Raw genomic sequence first — 19,887 nt, 5'->3', positions numbered from 1 at the left:
ATATATATGGGGAGGTACTAGCTCCAACACGGTTTTACAGTGAAAACTGCAGGAAATTCAAACCGGGACTAGGAAACAGACTGAGAAACCAGAGAAAAAGTTTCTCCTGCAACCCGTTCCCTTTGTGCTAGATGAGCGAACGTCTCACCACATGCTCATTTCTGAGAGATTAATGTGTGTGAAAGCCGTCTTTCACCTAGCTTGTTGGGAACACAAAGTTTCTTTTCAGTTGCAAACTCCACTCCATAAATATATATTGGGAGGTACTAGCTCCAACTCGGTTTTTCAGTGAAACTGCAGGAACTTCAAACCGGCACTAGGAAACAGACTGAGAAACCAGAGTAAAAGTTTCTCCTGCAACCCGTTCCTTTTGTGCTAGATGAACGAACGTCTCTCCACATGCTCAGTTCTGAGAGATAAGTGTGTGTGAAAGCCGTACTTCACCTACCTTGTTGGCAACACAAAGTTTCTTTTCAGTTGCAAACTCCAGTCCATACATATATATGGGGAGGTACAAGCTCCAACTCGGTTTTACAGTGAAAACTGCAGGAACTTAAAAACCGGCACTAGGAAACAGTCTGAGAAAGCAGAGTAAAAGTTTCTCCTGCAAACCGTTCCCTTTGTGCTAGATGAACGAACGTCTCTCCACATGCTCATTTCTGAGAGATAAGTGTGTGTGAAAGCCGTCCTTCACCTAGCTTGTTGGGAACACAAAGTTTCTTTTCAGTAGCAAACTCCACTCCATACATATATATGGGGAGGTACAAGCTCCAACTCGATTTCACAGTGAAAACTGCAGGAACATCAAACCGGAACTAATTAACAGACTGAAAAACCAGAGAAAAAGTTTCTCCTGCAACCCGTTCCCTTTGTGCTAGATGAACGAACGTCTCTCCACATGCTCAGTTCTGAGAGATATGTGTGTGTGAAAGCCGTCCTTCAACTAGCTTGTTGGGAACACAAAGTTTCTTTTCAGTAGCAAACTCCACTCCAAACATATATATGGGTAAGTACTAGCTCCAAATCTGTTTTACTGTGAAAACTGCAGGAAATTCAAACCGGGACTAGGAAACAGAATGAGAAACCAGAGAAAAAGTTTCTCCTGCAACCCATTCCCTTTGTGCTAGATGAACGAACGTCTCTCCACATGCTCAGTTCTGAGAGATAATTGTGTGTGAAAGCCGTACTTCACCTACCTTGTTGGGAACACAATGTTTCTTTTCAGTTGCAAACTCCATTCCATACATATATATGGGGAGGTACTAGCTTCAACTCGGTTTTACAGTGAAAATTGCAGGAAATTCAAACCGGCACTAGGAAACAGACTGAGAAACCAGAGTAAAAGTTTCTCCTTCAACCCGTTCCCTTTGTGCTAGATGAACGAACGTCTCTACACATGCTCAGTTCTGAGAAATAAGTGTGTGTGAATGCCGTCCTTCACCTAGCTTGTTGGGAACACAAAGTTTCTTTTAAGTTGAAAACTCCACTCCATAAATATATATGGGGAAGTACTAGCTCCAACTCGGTTTCACAGTGAAAACTGCAGGAACATCAAACCGGCACTAGGAAACAGACTGAGAAACCAGAGAAAAAGTTTCTCCTGCAACGCGTTCCTTTTGTGCTAGATGAACGAACGTCTCTCCACATGCTCAGTTCTGAGAGATAAGTGTGTGTGAAAGCCGTACTTCATCAACTTGTAGGGAACACAAACTTTCTTTTCAGTTGCATACTCCATTCCATACATATATATTGGGAGGTACTAGCTCCAACTCGGTTTTACAGTGAAAACTGCAGGAACATCAAACCGGCACTAGGAAAAAGACTGAGAAACCAGAGTAAAAGTTTCTCCTGCAACCAGTTCCCTTTGTGCTAGATGAACGAACGTCTCTCCACATGCTCAGTTCTGAGAGATAAATGTGTGTGAAAGCCGTTCTTCACCTAGCTTGTTGGGAACACAAAGTTTCTTTTCACTTGCAAACCCAACTCCATACATATATATGGGATGGTACTAGCTCCAACTCGGTTTTACAGTGAAAACTGCAGGAACTTCAAACCGGCACTAGGAAAAACACTGAGAAACCGGAGTAAAAGTTTCTCCTGCAACCCATTCCCTTTGTGCTAAATGAACGAACTTCTCTCCACATGATCATTTCTGAGAGATAATTGTGTGTGAAAGCCGTCCTTCACCTAGCTTGTTGGAAACACAAAGTTTCTTTTCAGTTGCTAACTCCACTCCATACATATATATTGGCTGGTACTAGCTCCAACTCGGTTTTACAGTGAAAACTGCAGAAACTTCAAACCGGCACTAGGAAATAGACTGGGAAACGAGAGAAAAGTTTCCCCTGCAACAACTTCCTTTTGTGCTAGATGAACGAACGTCTCTCCACATGATCAGTTCTGAGAGATAAATGTGTGTGAAAGCCGTTCTTCACCTAGCTTGTTGGGAACACAAAGTTTCTTTTCAGTTGCCAACTCCACTCCATACATATATATGGGGAGGTACAAGCTCCAACTCGGGTTTACAGTGAAAACTGCAGGAACTTCGAACCGACACTAGGAAAAAGACTGAGAAACCAGAGTAAAAGTTTCCCCTGCAAACACTTCCTTTTGTGCTAGATGAACGAACGTCTCTCCACATGCTCAGTTCTGAGAGATAAATGTGTGTGAAAGCCGTTCTTCACCTAGCTTGTTGGGAACACAAAGTTTCTTTTCAGTTGCAAACTCCACTCCATACATATATATGGGGAGGTACAAGCTCCAACTCGGTTTTACAGTGAAAACTGCAGGAACATCAAATCGGCACTAGGAAAAAGACTGAGAAACCCGAGTAAAAGTTTCTCCTGCAACCCGTTCCCTTTGTGCTAGATGAACGAACGTCTCTCCACAAGCTCAGTTCTGAGAGATAAATGTGTGTGAAAGCCGTCCTTCACCTAGCTTGTTGGGAACACAAAGTTTCTTTTCAGTTGCAAACTCCACTCCATACATATATATGGGTAGGTACTAGCTCCAAATCGGTTTTACAGTGAAAACTTCAAGAACTTCAAACCGACACTAGGAAACAGACTGAGAAACCAGTGTAAAAGTTTCCCCTGCAACCCGTTCCCTTTGTGCTAGATGAATGAAAGTCTCTCCACATGCTCATTTCTGAGAGATAAGTGTGTGTGAAAGCCGTCCTTCAACTAGATGGTGTGGAACACAAAGTTTCTTCTCACTTGCAAACACCACTCCATACATATATATGGGGAAGTACTAGCTCCAACCATGTTTTACAGTGAAAACTGAAGGAACTTCATACTGGCACTAGAAAAAAAGACTAAGAAACCAGTGAAAAAGTTTCCCTGCAACCCGTTCCCTTTGTGCTAGATGAACGAACGTCTCTCCACATGCTCATTTCTGAGAGATTAATGTGTGTGAAAGCCGTCTTTCACCTAGCTTGTTGGGAAAACAAATATTCTTTTCAGTGGCAAACTCCACTCCATACATATATATGGGGAGGTACTAGCTCCAACTCGGTTTTACAGTGAAAACTGTAGGAACTTCAAACCGGCACTAGGAAACAGACTGAGAAAACAGATTAAAAGTTTCTCCTGCAACCCGTTCCATTTGTGCAAAATGAACGAACGTCTCTCCACATGCTCAGTTCTGAGAGTTAAGTGTGTGTGAAAGCCGTCCTTCACCTAGCTTGTTGGGAACACAAAGTTTCTTTTCAGTTGCATACTCCACTCCATGCATATATATGGGGAGGTACTAGCTCCAACACGGTTTTACAGTGAAAACTGCAGGAAATTCAAACCGGGACTAGGAAACAGACTGAGAAACCAGAGAAAAAGTTTCTCCTGCAACCCGTTCCCTTTGTGCTAGATGAGCGAACGTCTCACCACATGCTCATTTCTGAGAGATTAATGTGTGTGAAAGCCGTCTTTCACCTAGCTTGTTGGGAACACAAAGTTTCTTTTCAGTTGCAAACTCCACTCCATAAATATATATTGGGAGGTACTAGCTCCAACTCGGTTTTTCAGTGAAACTGCAGGAACTTCAAACCGGCACTAGGAAACAGACTGAGAAACCAGAGTAAAAGTTTCTCCTGCAACCCGTTCCTTTTGTGCTAGATGAACGAACGTCTCTCCACATGCTCAGTTCTGAGAGATAAGTGTGTGTGAAAGCCGTACTTCACCTACCTTGTTGGCAACACAAAGTTTCTTTTCAGTTGCAAACTCCAGTCCATACATATATATGGGGAGGTACAAGCTCCAACTCGGTTTTACAGTGAAAACTGCAGGAACTTAAAAACCGGCACTAGGAAACAGTCTGAGAAACCAGAGTAAAAGTTTCTCCTGCAAACCGTTCCCTTTGTGCTAGATGAACGAACGTCTCTCCACATGCTCATTTCTGAGAGATAAGTGTGTGTGAAAGCCGTCCTTCACCTAGCTTGTTGGGAACACAAAGTTTCTTTTCAGTAGCAAACTCCACTCCATACATATATATGGGGAGGTACAAGCTCCAACTCGATTTCACAGTGAAAACTGCAGGAACATCAAACCGGAACTAATTAACAGACTGAAAAACCAGAGAAAAAGTTTCTCCTGCAACCCGTTCCCTTTGTGCTAGATGAACGAACGTCTCTCCACATGCTCAGTTCTGAGAGATATGTGTGTGTGAAAGCCGTCCTTCAACTAGCTTGTTGGGAACACAAAGTTTCTTTTCACTTGCAAACCCAACTCCATACATATATATGGGATGGTACTAGCTCCAACTCGGTTTTACAGTGAAAACTGCAGGAACTTCAAACCGGCACTAGGAAAAACACTGAGAAACCGGAGTAAAAGTTTCTCCTGCAACCCATTCCCTTTGTGCTAAATGAACGAACTTCTCTCCACATGATCATTTCTGAGAGATAATTGTGTGTGAAAGCCGTCCTTCACCTAGCTTGTTGGAAACACAAAGTTTCTTTTCAGTTGCTAACTCCACTCCATACATATATATTGGCTGGTACTAGCTCCAACTCGGTTTTACAGTGAAAACTGCAGAAACTTCAAACCGGCACTAGGAAATAGACTGGGAAACGAGAGAAAAGTTTCCCCTGCAACAACTTCCTTTTGTGCTAGATGAACGAACGTCTCTCCACATGATCAGTTCTGAGAGATAAATGTGTGTGAAAGCCGTTCTTCACCTAGCTTGTTGGGAACACAAAGTTTCTTTTCAGTTGCCAACTCCACTCCATACATATATATGGGGAGGTACAAGCTCCAACTCGGTTTTACAGTGAAAACTGCAGGAACTTCGAACCGACACTAGGAAAAAGACTGAGAAACCAGAGTAAAAGTTTCCCCTGCAAACACTTCCTTTTGTGCTAGATGAACGAACGTCTCTCCACATGCTCAGTTCTGAGAGATAAATGTGTGTGAAAGCCGTTCTTCACCTAGCTTGTTGGGAACACAAAGTTTCTTTTCAGTTGCAAACTCCACTCCATACATATATATGGGGAGGTACAAGCTCCAACTCGGTTTTACAGTGAAAACTGCAGGAACATCAAATCGGCACTAGGAAAAAGACTGAGAAACCCGAGTAAAAGTTTCTCCTGCAACCCGTTCCCTTTGTGCTAGATGAACGAACGTCTCTCCACAAGCTCAGTTCTGAGAGATAAATGTGTGTGAAAGCCGTCCTTCACCTAGCTTGTTGGGAACACAAAGTTTCTTTTCAGTTGCAAACTCCACTCCATACATATATATGGGTAGGTACTAGCTCCAAATCGGTTTTACAGTGAAAACTTCAAGAACTTCAAACCGACACTAGGAAACAGACTGAGAAACCAGTGTAAAAGTTTCCCCTGCAACCCGTTCCCTTTGTGCTAGATGAATGAAAGTCTCTCCACATGCTCATTTCTGAGAGATAAGTGTGTGTGAAAGCCGTCCTTCAACTAGATGGTGTGGAACACAAAGTTTCTTCTCACTTGCAAACACCACTCCATACATATATATGGGGAAGTACTAGCTCCAACCATGTTTTACAGTGAAAACTGAAGGAACTTCATACTGGCACTAGAAAAAAAGACTAAGAAACCAGTGAAAAAGTTTCCCTGCAACCCGTTCCCTTTGTGCTAGATGAACGAACGTCTCTCCACATGCTCATTTCTGAGAGATTAATGTGTGTGAAAGCCGTCTTTCACCTAGCTTGTTGGGAAAACAAATATTCTTTTCAGTGGCAAACTCCATTCCATACATATATATGGGGAGGTACTAGCTCCAACTCGGTTTTACAGTGAAAACTGTAGGAACTTCAAACCGGCACTAGGAAACAGACTGAGAAAACAGATTAAAAGTTTCTCCTGCAACCCGTTCCATTTGTGCAAAATGAACGAACGTCTCTCCACATGCTCAGTTCTGAGAGTTAAGTGTGTGTGAAAGCCGTCCTTCACCTAGCTTGTTGGGAACACAAAGTTTCTTTTCAGTTGCATACTCCACTCCATGCATATATATGGGGAGGTACTAGCTCCAACACGGTTTTACAGTGAAAACTGCAGGAAATTCAAACCGGGACTAGGAAACAGACTGAGAAACCAGAGAAAAAGTTTCTCCTGCAACCCGTTCCCTTTGTGCTAGATGAGCGAACGTCTCACCACATGCTCATTTCTGAGAGATTAATGTGTGTGAAAGCCGTCTTTCACCTAGCTTGTTGGGAACACAAAGTTTCTTTTCAGTTGCAAACTCCACTCCATAAATATATATTGGGAGGTACTAGCTCCAACTCGGTTTTTCAGTGAAACTGCAGGAACTTCAAACCGGCACTAGGAAACAGACTGAGAAACCAGAGTAAAAGTTTCTCCTGCAACCCGTTCCTTTTGTGCTAGATGAACGAACGTCTCTCCACATGCTCAGTTCTGAGAGATAAGTGTGTGTGAAAGCCGTACTTCACCTACCTTGTTGGCAACACAAAGTTTCTTTTCAGTTGCAAACTCCAGTCCATACATATATATGGGGAGGTACAAGCTCCAACTCGGTTTTACAGTGAAAACTGCAGGAACTTAAAAACCGGCACTAGGAAACAGTCTGAGAAACCAGAGTAAAAGTTTCTCCTGCAAACCGTTCCCTTTGTGCTAGATGAACGAACGTCTCTCCACATGCTCATTTCTGAGAGATAAGTGTGTGTGAAAGCCGTCCTTCACCTAGCTTGTTGGGAACACAAAGTTTCTTTTCAGTAGCAAACTCCACTCCATACATATATATGGGGAGGTACAAGCTCCAACTCGATTTCACAGTGAAAACTGCAGGAACATCAAACCGGAACTAATTAACAGACTGAAAAACCAGAGAAAAAGTTTCTCCTGCAACCCGTTCCCTTTGTGCTAGATGAACGAACGTCTCTCCACATGCTCAGTTCTGAGAGATATGTGTGTGTGAAAGCCGTCCTTCAACTAGCTTGTTGGGAACACAAAGTTTCTTTTCAGTAGCAAACTCCACTCCAAACATATATATGGGTAAGTACTAGCTCCAAATCTGTTTTACTGTGAAAACTGCAGGAAATTCAAACCGGGACTAGGAAACAGAATGAGAAACCAGAGAAAAAGTTTCTCCTGCAACCCATTCCCTTTGTGCTAGATGAACGAACGTCTCTCCACATGCTCAGTTCTGAGAGATAATTGTGTGTGAAAGCCGTACTTCACCTACCTTGTTGGGAACACAATGTTTCTTTTCAGTTGCAAACTCCATTCCATACATATATATGGGGAGGTACTAGCTTCAACTCGGTTTTACAGTGAAAATTGCAGGAAATTCAAACCGGCACTAGGAAACAGACTGAGAAACCAGAGTAAAAGTTTCTCCTTCAACCCGTTCCCTTTGTGCTAGATGAACGAACGTCTCTACACATGCTCAGTTCTGAGAAATAAGTGTGTGTGAATGCCGTCCTTCACCTAGCTTGTTGGGAACACAAAGTTTCTTTTAAGTTGAAAACTCCACTCCATAAATATATATGGGGAAGTACTAGCTCCAACTCGGTTTCACAGTGAAAACTGCAGGAACATCAAACCGGCACTAGGAAACAGACTGAGAAACCAGAGAAAAAGTTTCTCCTGCAACGCGTTCCTTTTGTGCTAGATGAACGAACGTCTCTCCACATGCTCAGTTCTGAGAGATAAGTGTGTGTGAAAGCCGTACTTCATCAACTTGTAGGGAACACAAACTTTCTTTTCAGTTGCATACTCCATTCCATACATATATATTGGGAGGTACTAGCTCCAACTCGGTTTTACAGTGAAAACTGCAGGAACATCAAACCGGCACTAGGAAAAAGACTGAGAAACCAGAGTAAAAGTTTCTCCTGCAACCAGTTCCCTTTGTGCTAGATGAACGAACGTCTCTCCACATGCTCAGTTCTGAGAGATAAATGTGTGTGAAAGCCGTTCTTCACCTAGCTTGTTGGGAACACAAAGTTTCTTTTCACTTGCAAACCCAACTCCATACATATATATGGGATGGTACTAGCTCCAACTCGGTTTTACAGTGAAAACTGCAGGAACTTCAAACCGGCACTAGGAAAAACACTGAGAAACCGGAGTAAAAGTTTCTCCTGCAACCCATTCCCTTTGTGCTAAATGAACGAACTTCTCTCCACATGATCATTTCTGAGAGATAATTGTGTGTGAAAGCCGTCCTTCACCTAGCTTGTTGGAAACACAAAGTTTCTTTTCAGTTGCTAACCCCACTCCATACATATATATTGGCTGGTACTAGCTCCAACTCGGTTTTACAGTGAAAACTGCAGAAACTTCAAACCGGCACTAGAAAATAGACTGGGAAACGAGAGAAAAGTTTCCCCTGCAACAACTTCCTTTTGTGCTAGATGAACGAACGTCTCTCCACATGATCAGTTCTGAGAGATAAATGTGTGTGAAAGCCGTTCTTCACCTAGCTTGTTGGGAACACAAAGTTTCTTTTCAGTTGCCAACTCCACTCCATACATATATATGGGGAGGTACAAGCTCCAACTCGGTTTTACAGTGAAAACTGCAGGAACTTCGAACCGACACTAGGAAAAAGACTGAGAAACCAGAGTAAAAGTTTCCCCTGCAAACACTTCCTTTTGTGCTAGATGAACGAACGTCTCTCCACATGCTCAGTTCTGAGAGATAAATGTGTGTGAAAGCCGTCCTTCACCTAGCTTGTTGGGAACACAAAGTTTCTTTTCAGTTGCAATCTCCACTCCATACATATATATGGGGAGTTACTAGCTCCAACTCGGTTTCACAGTGAAAATTTCAGGAACTTCAAACCGGCAGTTGGAAACAGACTGAGAAACCAGAGTAAAAGTTTCCCCTGCAACCCGTTCCCTTTGTGCTAGATGAATGAACGTCTCTCCACATGCTCATTTCTGAGAGATAAGTGTGTGTGAAAGCCGTCCTTCAAATAGATGGTGTCGAACACAAAGTTTCTTTTCACTTGCAAACACCACTACATACATATATATGGGGAAGTACTAGCTCCAACCCTGTTTTACAGTGAAAACTGCAGGAACTTCAAACCAGCACTAGGAAACAGACTGAGAAACCAGAGTAAATGTTTCTCCTGCAACCCGTTCCTTTTGTGCTAGATGAACGAACGTCTCTCCACATGCTCAGTTCTGAGAGATAAGTGTGTGTGAAAGCCGTCCTTCACCTAGCTTGTTGGGAACACAAAGTTTCTTTTCAGTTGCAAACTCCACTCCATACATATATATGGGATGGTACTAGCTCCAACTCGGTTTTACAGTGAAAACTGCAGGAACATCAAACCGGCACTAGGAAACAGTCTGAGAAACCCGAGTAAAATTTTCTCCTGCAACCCGTTCCCTTTGTGCTAGATGAACGAACGTCTCTCCACAAGCTCAGTTCTGAGAGATAAATGTGTGTGAAAGCCGTCCTTCACCTAGCTTGTTGGGAACACAAAGTTTCTTTTCAGTTGCAAACTCCACTCCATACATATATATGGGTAGGTACTAGCTCCAAATCGGTTTTACAGTGAAAACTTCAAGAACTTCAAACCGGCACTAGGAAACAGACTGAGAAACCAGAGTAAAAGTTTCCCCTGCAACCCGTTCCCTTTGTGCTAGATGAATGAAAGTCTCTCCACATGCTCATTTCTGAGAGATAAGTGTGTGTGAAAGCCGTCCTTCAACTAGATGGTGTGGAACACAAAGTTTCTTCTCACTTGCAAATACCACTCCATACATATATATGGGGAAGTACTAGCTCCAACCATGTTTTACAGTGAAAACTGCAGGAATTTCATACTGGCACTAGAAAAAAAAGACTAAGAAACCAGTGAAAAAGTTTCCCTGCAAACCGTTCCCTTTGTGCTAGATGAACGAACGTCTCTCCACATGCTCATTTCTGAGAGATAAGTGTGTGTGAATGCCGTACTTCACCTAGCTTGTTGGGAAAACAAAGTTTCTTTCCAGTTGTAAACTCCACTCCATACATATATATGGGGAAGTACAAGCTCCAACTCGGTTTTACAGTGTAAATTGCAGGAACTTAAAACCAGCACTAGGAAATAGACTGAGAAACCAGAGTAAAAGTTTCTACTGCAACCCGTTCCTTTTGTGCTAGATGAACGAACGTCTCTCCACATGCTCAGTTCTGAGAGATAAGTGTGTGTGAAAGCCGTCCTTCACCTAGCTTGTTGGGAACACAAAGTTTCTTTACAGTTGCAAACTCCATTCCATACATATATATGGGATGGTACTAGCTCCAAATCTGTTTTACAGTGAAAACTGCAGGAACTTCAAACCGGCACTAGGAAACAGACTGAGAAAGCAGAGTAAAAGTTTCTCCTGACACCCGTTCCTTTTGTGCTTGATGAACGAACGTCTCTCCACATGCTAATTTCTGAGAGAAAAGTGTGTGTGAAAGCCGTCCTTCACCTAGCTTGTTGGGAAAACAAAGATTCTTTTCAGTGGCAAACTCCACTCCATACATATATATGGGGAGGTACTAGCTCCAACTCGGTTTTACAGTGAAAACTGTAGGAACTTCAAACCGGCACTAGGAAACAGACTGAGAAAACAGATTAAAAGTTTCTCCTGCAACCCGTTCCATTTGTGCAAAATGAACGAACGTCTCTCCACATGCTCAGTTCTGAGAGTTAAGTGTGTGTGAAAGCCGTCCTTCACCTAGCTTGTTGGGAACACAAAGTTTCTTTTCAGTTGCATACTCCACTCCATGCATATATATGGGGAGGTACTAGCTCCAACACGGTTTTACAGTGAAAACTGCAGGAAATTCAAACCGGGACTAGGAAACAGACTGAGAAACCAGAGAAAAAGTTTCTCCTGCAACCCTTTCCCTTTGTGCTAGATGAACGAACGTCTCTCCACATGCTCAGTTCTGAGATATAAGTGTGTGTGAAAGCCGTACTTCACATACCTTGTTGGGAACACAAAGTTTCTTTTCAGTTGCAAACTCCAGTCCATACATATATATGGGGAGGTACAAGCTCCAACTCGGTTTTACAGTGAAAACTGCAGGAACTTAAAAACCGGCACTAGGAAACAGTCTGAGAAACCAGAGTAAAAGTTTCTCCTGCAAACCGTTCCCTTTGTGCTAGATGAACGAACGTCTCTCCACATGCTCATTTCTGAGAGATAAGTGTGTGTGAAAGCCGTCCTTCACCTAGCTTGTTGAGAACACAAAGTTTCTTTTCAGTAGCAAACTCCTCTCCATACATATATATGGGGAGGTACAAGCTCCAACTCGATTTCACAGTGAAAACTGCAGGAACATCAAACCGGAACTAATTAACAGACTGAAAAACCAGAGAAAAAGTTTCTCCTGCAACCCGTTCACTTTGTGCTAGATGAACGAACGTCTCTCCACATGCTCAGTTCTGAGAGATATGTGTGTGTGAAAGCCGTTCTTCAACTAGCTTGTTGGGAACACAAAGTTTCTTTTCAGTAGCAAAGTCCACTCCAAACATATATATGGGTAAGTACTAGCTCCAAATCTGTTTTACTGTGAAAACTGCAGGAAATTCAAACCGGGACTAGGAAACAGAATGAGAAACCAGAGAAAAAGTTTCTCCTGCAACCCGTTCCCTTTGTGCTAGTTGAACGAACGTCTCTCCACATGCTCATTTCTGAGAGATAATTGTGTGTGAAAGCCGTCCTTCATCTAGCTTGTTGGGAACACAAAGTTTCTTTTCAGTTGCAAACTCCACACCATACATATATATGGGGAAGTACTAGCTCCAACTCGGTTTTACAGTGAAACCTGCAGGAACTTCAATCCGGCACTAGGAAACAGACTGAGAAACCAGAGAAAAAGTTTCTCCTGCAACCCATTCCCATTGTGCTAGATGAACGAACGTCTCTCCACATGCTCATTTCTGAGAGATAAGTGTGTGTGAAAGCCGTCCTTCACCTAGCTTTTTGGGAAAACAAAGTTTCTTTACACTTGCCAACGCCACTCTATACATATATATGGGGAGGTACTAGCTCCAACTCGGTTTTACAGTGAAAACTGCAGGAACTTCAAACCGGCATTAGGAAACAGACTGAGAAACCAGAGTAAAAGTTTCTCCTGCAAACCTTTCCCTTTATGCTAGATGAACGAAGTCTCTCCACATGCTCAGTTCTGAGAGATAAGTGTGTGTGAAAGCTGTCCTTCAACTACCTTTTTGGGAACACAAAGTTTCTTTTCAGTTGCAATCTCCACTCCATACATATATATGGGGATGTACTAGCTCTAATTCCGTTTTACAGTGAAAACTGCAGGAACTTCAAACCTGCACTAGGAAACAGACTGGGAAACCAGAGTAAAAGTTTCTCCTGCAACCCGTTCCCTTTGTGCTAGATGAATGAACGTCTCTCCACATGCTCACTTCTGAGAGATAAGTGTGTGTGATAGCCGTTCTTCAACTAGCTTTTTGGGAACACAAATTTTCTTTTAACTTGCAAACTACACCCCATAAATATATAATGGGAGGTACTAGCTCCAACTCGGTTTTACAGTGAAAACTGCAGGAACTTCAAACCGGCAATAGGAAACAGACTGAGAAACCAGAGTAATAATTTCTCCTGCAACCGGTTCCCTTTGTGCTAGATGAACGAACGTCTCTCCACATGCTCAGTTCTGAGAGATAATTGTGTGTGAAAGCCGTACTTCACCTAACTTGTTGGGAACACAAAGTTTCTTTTCAGTTGAAAACTCCACTCCATACATATATATGGGGAGGTACTAGCTCCAACTCGGTTTTACAGTGAAAACTGCAGGAACTTCAAACCGGCACTAGGAAGCAGAATGAGAAACCAGAGTAAAAGTTTCTCCTGCATACCGTTCCCTTTGTGCTAGATGAACGAACGTCTCTCCACATGCTCAGTTCTGAGGGATAAGAGTGTGTGAAAGCCGTCCTTCACATAGCTTGTTGGGAACACAAAGTTTCTTTTCAGTTGCTAACGCCAATCCATGCATATATATGGGGAGGTAATAGCTCCAACTCTGTTTTACAGTGAAAACTGCAGGAACTTCAAACCTGCACTAGGAAACAGACTGAGAAACCAGAGTAAAATTTTCTCCTGCAACCCGTTCCATTTGTGCTAGATGAACGAACATCTCCACACATGCTCAGTTCTGAGAGATAAGTGTGTGTGAAAGCCGTCCTTCACCTAGCATTTTGGGAACACAAAGTTTCTTTTCAGTTGCAAACTCCACTCCATACATATATATGGGGAGGTACTAGCTCCAACACCGTTTTGCAGTGAAAACTGCCGGAAAATCAAACCGGCACTAGGGAACAGACTGAGAAACAAGAGTAATAGTTTCTCCTGCAACACATTCCATTTTTGCTAGGTGAACGAACGTCTCTCCACATGTTCAGTTCTGAGAGATATTTGTGTGTGAAAGCCGCACTTCACCTAGCTTCTTAGGAACAAAAAGTTTCTTTTCAGTTGCAAACTCCACTCCATACATATTTATGGGGATGTACTAGCTCCAACTCGGTTTTACAGTGCAAACTGCAGGAACTTAAAACCGACACTAGGGAACAGACTGAGAAACCAGAGAAAAAGTTTCTCCTGCAACCCGTTCAATTTGTGCTAGATGAACGAGCGTCTCTCCACATGCTCAGTTCTGAGAGATAAGTGTGTGGGATAGTCATACTTTAACTTGCTTGTTGGGAACACAAAGTTTCTTTTATCTTTCAAACTCCACTCCATAAATATATAATGGGAAGTACTAGATCCAACTCGGTTTTACAGTGAAAACTGCAGGAACTTCAAACCGGCACTAGGAAACAGACTGAGAAACCAGAGTAACAGTTTCTCCTGCAACCCGTTCCCTTTGTGCTAGATGAACGAACATCTCTACAAATGCTCAGTTTTTAGAGATAACTGTGTGTGAAAGCCGTCCTTCACCTAGCTTGTTGGGAACACAAAGATTCTTCTCACTTGCAAACACCACTCCATACATATATATGGGGAAGTACTAGCTCCAACCATGTTTTACAGTGAAAACTGCAGGAACTTCATACTGGCACTAGAAAAAAAAGACTAAGAAACCAGTGGAAAATTTTCCCTGCAACCCGTTCCCTTTGTGCTAGATGAACGAACGTCTCTCCACATGCTCATTTCTGAGAGATAAGTGTGTGTGAATGCCTTACTTCACCTAGCTTGTTTGGAAAACAAAGTTTCTTTCCAGTTGTAAACTCCACTTCATACATATATATGGGGAAGTACTAGCTCCAACTCGGTTTTACAGTGTAAATTGCAGGAACTTAAAACCAGCACTAGGAAATAGACTGAGAAACCAGAGTAAAAGTTTCTACTGCAACCCGTTCCTTTTGTGCTAGATGAACGAACGTCTCTCCACATGCTCAGTTCTGAGAGATAAGTGTGTGTGAAAGATGTCCTTCACCTAGCTTGATGGGAACACAAAGTTTCTTTACAGTTGCAAACTCCATTCCATACATATATATGGGATGGTACTAGCTCCAACTCTGTTTTACAGTGAAAACTGCAGGAACTTCAAACCGGCACTAGGAAACAGACTGAGAAACCAGAGTAAAAGTTTCTCCTGACACCCGTTCCTTTTGTGCTTGATGAACGAACGTCACTCCACATGCTAATTTCTGAGAGAAAAGTGTGTGTGAAAGCCGTCCTTCACATAGCTTGTTGGGAAAACAAAGTTTCTTTTCAGTGGCAAACTCCACTCCATACATATATATGGGGAGGTACTAGCTCCAACTCGGTTTTACAGTGAAAACTGTAGGAACTTCAAACCGGCACTAGGAAACAGACTGAGAAAACAGATTAAAAGTTTCTCCTGCAACCCGTTCCATTTGTGCAAAATGAACGAACGTCTCTCCACATGCTCAGTTCTGAGAGATAAGTGTGTGTGAAAGCCGTCCTTCACCTAGCTTGTTGGGAACACAAAGTTTCTTTTCAGTTGCATACTCCACTCCATGCATATATATGGGGAGGTACTAGCTCCAACACGGTTTTACAGTGAAAACTGCAGGAAATTCAAACCGGGACTAGGAAACAGACTGAGAAACCAGAGAAAAAGTTTCTCCTGCAACCCGTTCCCTTTGTGCTAGATGAGCGAACGTCTCACCACATGCTCATTTCTGAGAGATTAATGTGTGTGAAAGCCGTCTTTCACCTAGCTTGTTGGGAACACAAAGTTTCTTTTCAGTTGCAAACTCCACTCCATAAATATATATTGGGAGGTACTAGCTCCAACTCGGTTTTTCAGTGAAACTGCAGGAACTTCAAACCGGCACTAGGAAACAGACTGAGAAACCAGAGTAAAAGTTTCTCCTGCAACCCGTTCCTTTTGTGCTAGATGAACGAACGTCTCTCCACATGCTCAGTTCTGAGAGATAAGTGTGTGTGAAAGCCGTACTTCACCTACCTTGTTGGGAACACAAAGTTTCTTTTCAGTTGCAAACTCCAGTCCATACATATATATGGGGAGGTACAAGCTCCAACTCGGTTTTACGGTGAAAACTGCAGGAACTTAAAAACCGGCACTAGGAAACAGTCTGAGAAACCAGAGTAAAAGTTTCTCCTGCAACCCGTTCCTTTGTGCTAGATGAACGAACGTCTCTACACATGCTCAGTTCTGAGAGATAAGTGTGTGTGAAAGCCGTCCTGCAACTAGCTTGTTGGGAACACAAAGTTTCTTTACACATGCAAACTCCACTCCAAACATATATATGGGTAAGTACTAGCTCCAAATCTGTTTTACTGTGAAAACTGCAGGAAATTCAAACCGGGACTAGGAAACAGACTGAGAAACCAGAGAAAAAGTTTCTCCTGCAACCGGTTCCCTTTGTGCTAGATGAACGAACGTCTCTCCACATGCTCAGTTCTGAGAGATAAGTGTGTGTGAAAGCCGTACTTCACCTAGCTTGTTGGGAACACAAAGTTTCTTTTCAGTTGAAAATTCCACTCCATACATATATATGGGGAGGTACTAGCTCCAACTCGGTTTTACAGTGAAAATTGCAGGAACTTCAAACCGGCACTAGGAAGCAGAATGAGAAACCAGAGTAAAAGTTTCTCCTGCATACCGTTCCCTTTGTGCTAGATGAACGAACGTCTCTCCACATGCTCAGTTCTGAGGGATAAGTGTGTGTGAAAGCCGTCCTTCACATAGCTTGTTGGGAACACAAAGTTTCTTTTCAGTTGCTAACGCCAATCCATGCATATATATGGGGAGGTAATAGCTCCAACTCGGTTTTACAGTGAAAACTGCAGGAACTTCAAACCTGCACTAGGAAACAGACTGAGAAACCAGAGTAAAAGTTTCTCCTGAAACCCGTTCCCTTTGTGCTAGAAGAACGAACATCTCCACACATGCTCAGTTCTGAGAGATAAGTGTGTGTGAAAGTCGTCCTTCACCTAGCATTTTGGGAACACAAAGTTTCTTTTCAGTTGCAAACTCCACTCCATACATATATATGGGGAGGTACTAGCTCCAACACCGTTTTGCAGTGAAAACTGCCGGAAAATCAAACCGGCACTAGGGAACAGACTGAGAAACAAGAGTAATAGTTTCTCCTGCAACACATTCCATTTTTGCTAGGTCAACGAACGTCTCTCCACATGTTCAGTTCTGAGAGGTATTTGTGTGTGAAAGCCGCACTTCACCTAGCTTGTTAGGAACAAAAAGTTTCTTTCAGTTGCAAACTCCACTCCATACATATTTATGGGGATGTACTAGCTCCAACTCGGTTTTACAGTGCAAACTGCAGGAACTTAAAACCGACACTAGGGAACAGACTGAGAAACCAGAGAAAAAGTTTCTCCTGCAACCCGTTCAATTTGTGCTAGATGAACGAGCGTCTCTCCACATGCTCAGTTCTAAGAGATAAGTGTGTGTGATAGTCGTTCTTTAACTTGCTTGTTGGGAACACAAAGTTTCTTTTATCTTTCAAACTCCACTCCATAAATATATAATGGGAAGTACTAGATCCAACTCGGTTTTACAGTGAAAACTGCAGGAACTTCAAACCGGCACTAGGAAACAGACTGAGAAACCAGAGTAACAGTTTCTCCTGCAACCCGTTCCCTTTGTGCTAGAGGAACGAACATCTCTACAAATGCTCAGTTCTGAGAGATAACTGTGTGTGAAAGCCGTCCTTCACCTAGCTTGTTGGGAACACAAAGATTCGTTTCAGTTGCAAACTCCACTACATACATATATATGGGTAGGTACTAGCTCCAACTCGGTATTACAGTGAAAACTGCAGGAACTTCAAACCGGCATTAGGAAACAGACTGAGAAACCAGAGTAAAGTTTCACCTGCAAACCTTTCCCTTTGTGCTAGATGAACGAAGTCTCTCCACATGCTCAGTTCTGAGAGATAAGTGTGTGTGAAAGCCGTTCTTCAACTAGCTTGTTGGGAACACAAAGTTTCTTTTCAGTTGCAAACTCCACTCCATACATATATATGGGGATGTACTAGCTCCAATTCCGTTTTACAGTGAAAACTGCAGGAACTTCAAACCTGCACTAGGAAACAGACTGAGAAACCAGAGTAAAAGTTTCTCCTGCAACCCGTTCCCTTTGTGCTAGATGAACGAACATCTCCACACATGCTCAGTTCTGAGAGATAAGTGTGTGAAAGCCGTCCTTCACCTAGCATTTTGGGAACACAAAGTTTCTTTTCAGTTGCAAACTCCACTCCATGCATATATATGGGGATGTACTAGCTCCAACTCCGTTTTACAGTGAAAACTGCCGGAACTTCAAACCGGCACTAGGGAACAGGCTGAGAAACAAGAGTAATAGTTTCTCCTGCACCACATTCCATTTTTGCTAGGTGAACGAACGTCTCTCCACATGTTCAGTTCTGAGAGATATTTGTGTGTGAAAGCCGCTCTTCACCTAGCTTGTTAGGAACAAAAAGTTTCTTTTCAGTTGCAAACTCCACTCCATACATATATATGGTGATGTACTAGCTCCAACTCGGTTTTACAGTGCAAACTGCAGGAACATCAAACCGGAACTAGGAAACAGACTGAGAAACCAGAGTAACAGTTTCTCCGGCAACCCGTTCCCTTTGTGTTAGATGAACGAAAGTCTCTCCACATGCTCAGTTCTGAGGGATAAGTGGGTATGAAAGCCGTCCTTCAACTAGCTTGTTGGGAACACAAAGTTTCTTTTCAGGTGCAAACTCCACTCCATACATATATATGGGGAGGTACTAGCTCAAACTCTGTTTTACAGTGAAAACTGCAGGAACTTCAAACCGGCACTAGGAAGCAGAAGGAGAAACCAGAGTAAAAGTTTCTCCTGCAAACCTTTCCCTTTGTGCTAGATGAACGAAGTCTCTCCACATGCTCAGTTCTGAGAGATAAGTGTGTGTGAAAGCCGTTCTTCAACTACCTTTTTGGGAACACAAAGTTTCTTTTCAGTTGCAATCTCCACTCCATACATATATATGGGGATGTACTAGCTCCAATTCCGTTTTACAGTGAAAACTGCAGGAACTTCATACCTGCACTAGGAAACAGACTGAGAAACCAGAGTAAAAGTTTCTCCTGCAACCCGTTCCCTTTGTGCTAGATGAATGAACGTCTCTCCACATGCTCACTTCTGAGAGATAAGTGTGTGTGATAGCCGTTCTTCAACTAGCTTTTTGGGAACACAAATTTTCTTTTAACTTGCAAACTACACCCCATAAATATATAATGGGAGGTACTAGCTCCAACTCGCTTTTACAGTGAAAACTGCAGGAACTTCAAACCGGCAATAGGAAACAGACTGAGAAACCAGAGTAATAGTTTCTCCTGCAACCGGTTCCCTTTGTGCTAGATGAACGAACGTCTCTCCACATGCTCAGTTCTGAGAGATAAGTGTGTGTGAAAGCCGTACTTCACCTAGCTTGTTGGGAACACAAAGTTTCTTTTCAGTAGAAAACTCCACTCCATATATATATATGGGGAGGTACTAGCTCCAACTCGGTTTTACAGTGAAAACTGCAGGAACTTCAAACCGGCACTAGGAAGCAGAATGAGAAACCAGAGTAAAAGTTTCTCCTGCATACCGTTCCCTTTGTGCGAGATGAAAGAACGTCTCTCCACATGCTCAGTTCTGAGGGATAAGTGTGTGTGAAAGCCGTCCTTCACATAGCTTGTTGGGAACACAAAGTTTCTTTTAAGTTGCTAACGCCAATCCATGCATATATATGGGGAGGTAATAGCTCCAACTCGGTTTTACAGTGAAAACTGCAGGAACTTCAAACCTGCACTAGGAAACAGACTGAGAAACCAGAATAAAAGTTTCTCCTGCAACCCGTTCCGTTTGTGCTAGATGAACGAACATCTCCACACATGCTCAGTTCTGAGAGATAAGTGTGTGTGAAAGCCGTCCTTCACCTAGCATTTTGGGAACACAAAGTTTCTTTT

The sequence above is a fragment of the Camelus dromedarius genome, chromosome 35 (genome assembly GCF_036321535.1).
Source record: "Camelus dromedarius isolate mCamDro1 chromosome 35, mCamDro1.pat, whole genome shotgun sequence".
In the NCBI taxonomy this organism is placed as follows: domain Eukaryota; kingdom Metazoa; phylum Chordata; class Mammalia; order Artiodactyla; family Camelidae; genus Camelus; species Camelus dromedarius.
The sequence above is the reverse complement of the archived record's forward strand: the minus strand, read 5'-3'. Positions refer to the sequence as shown.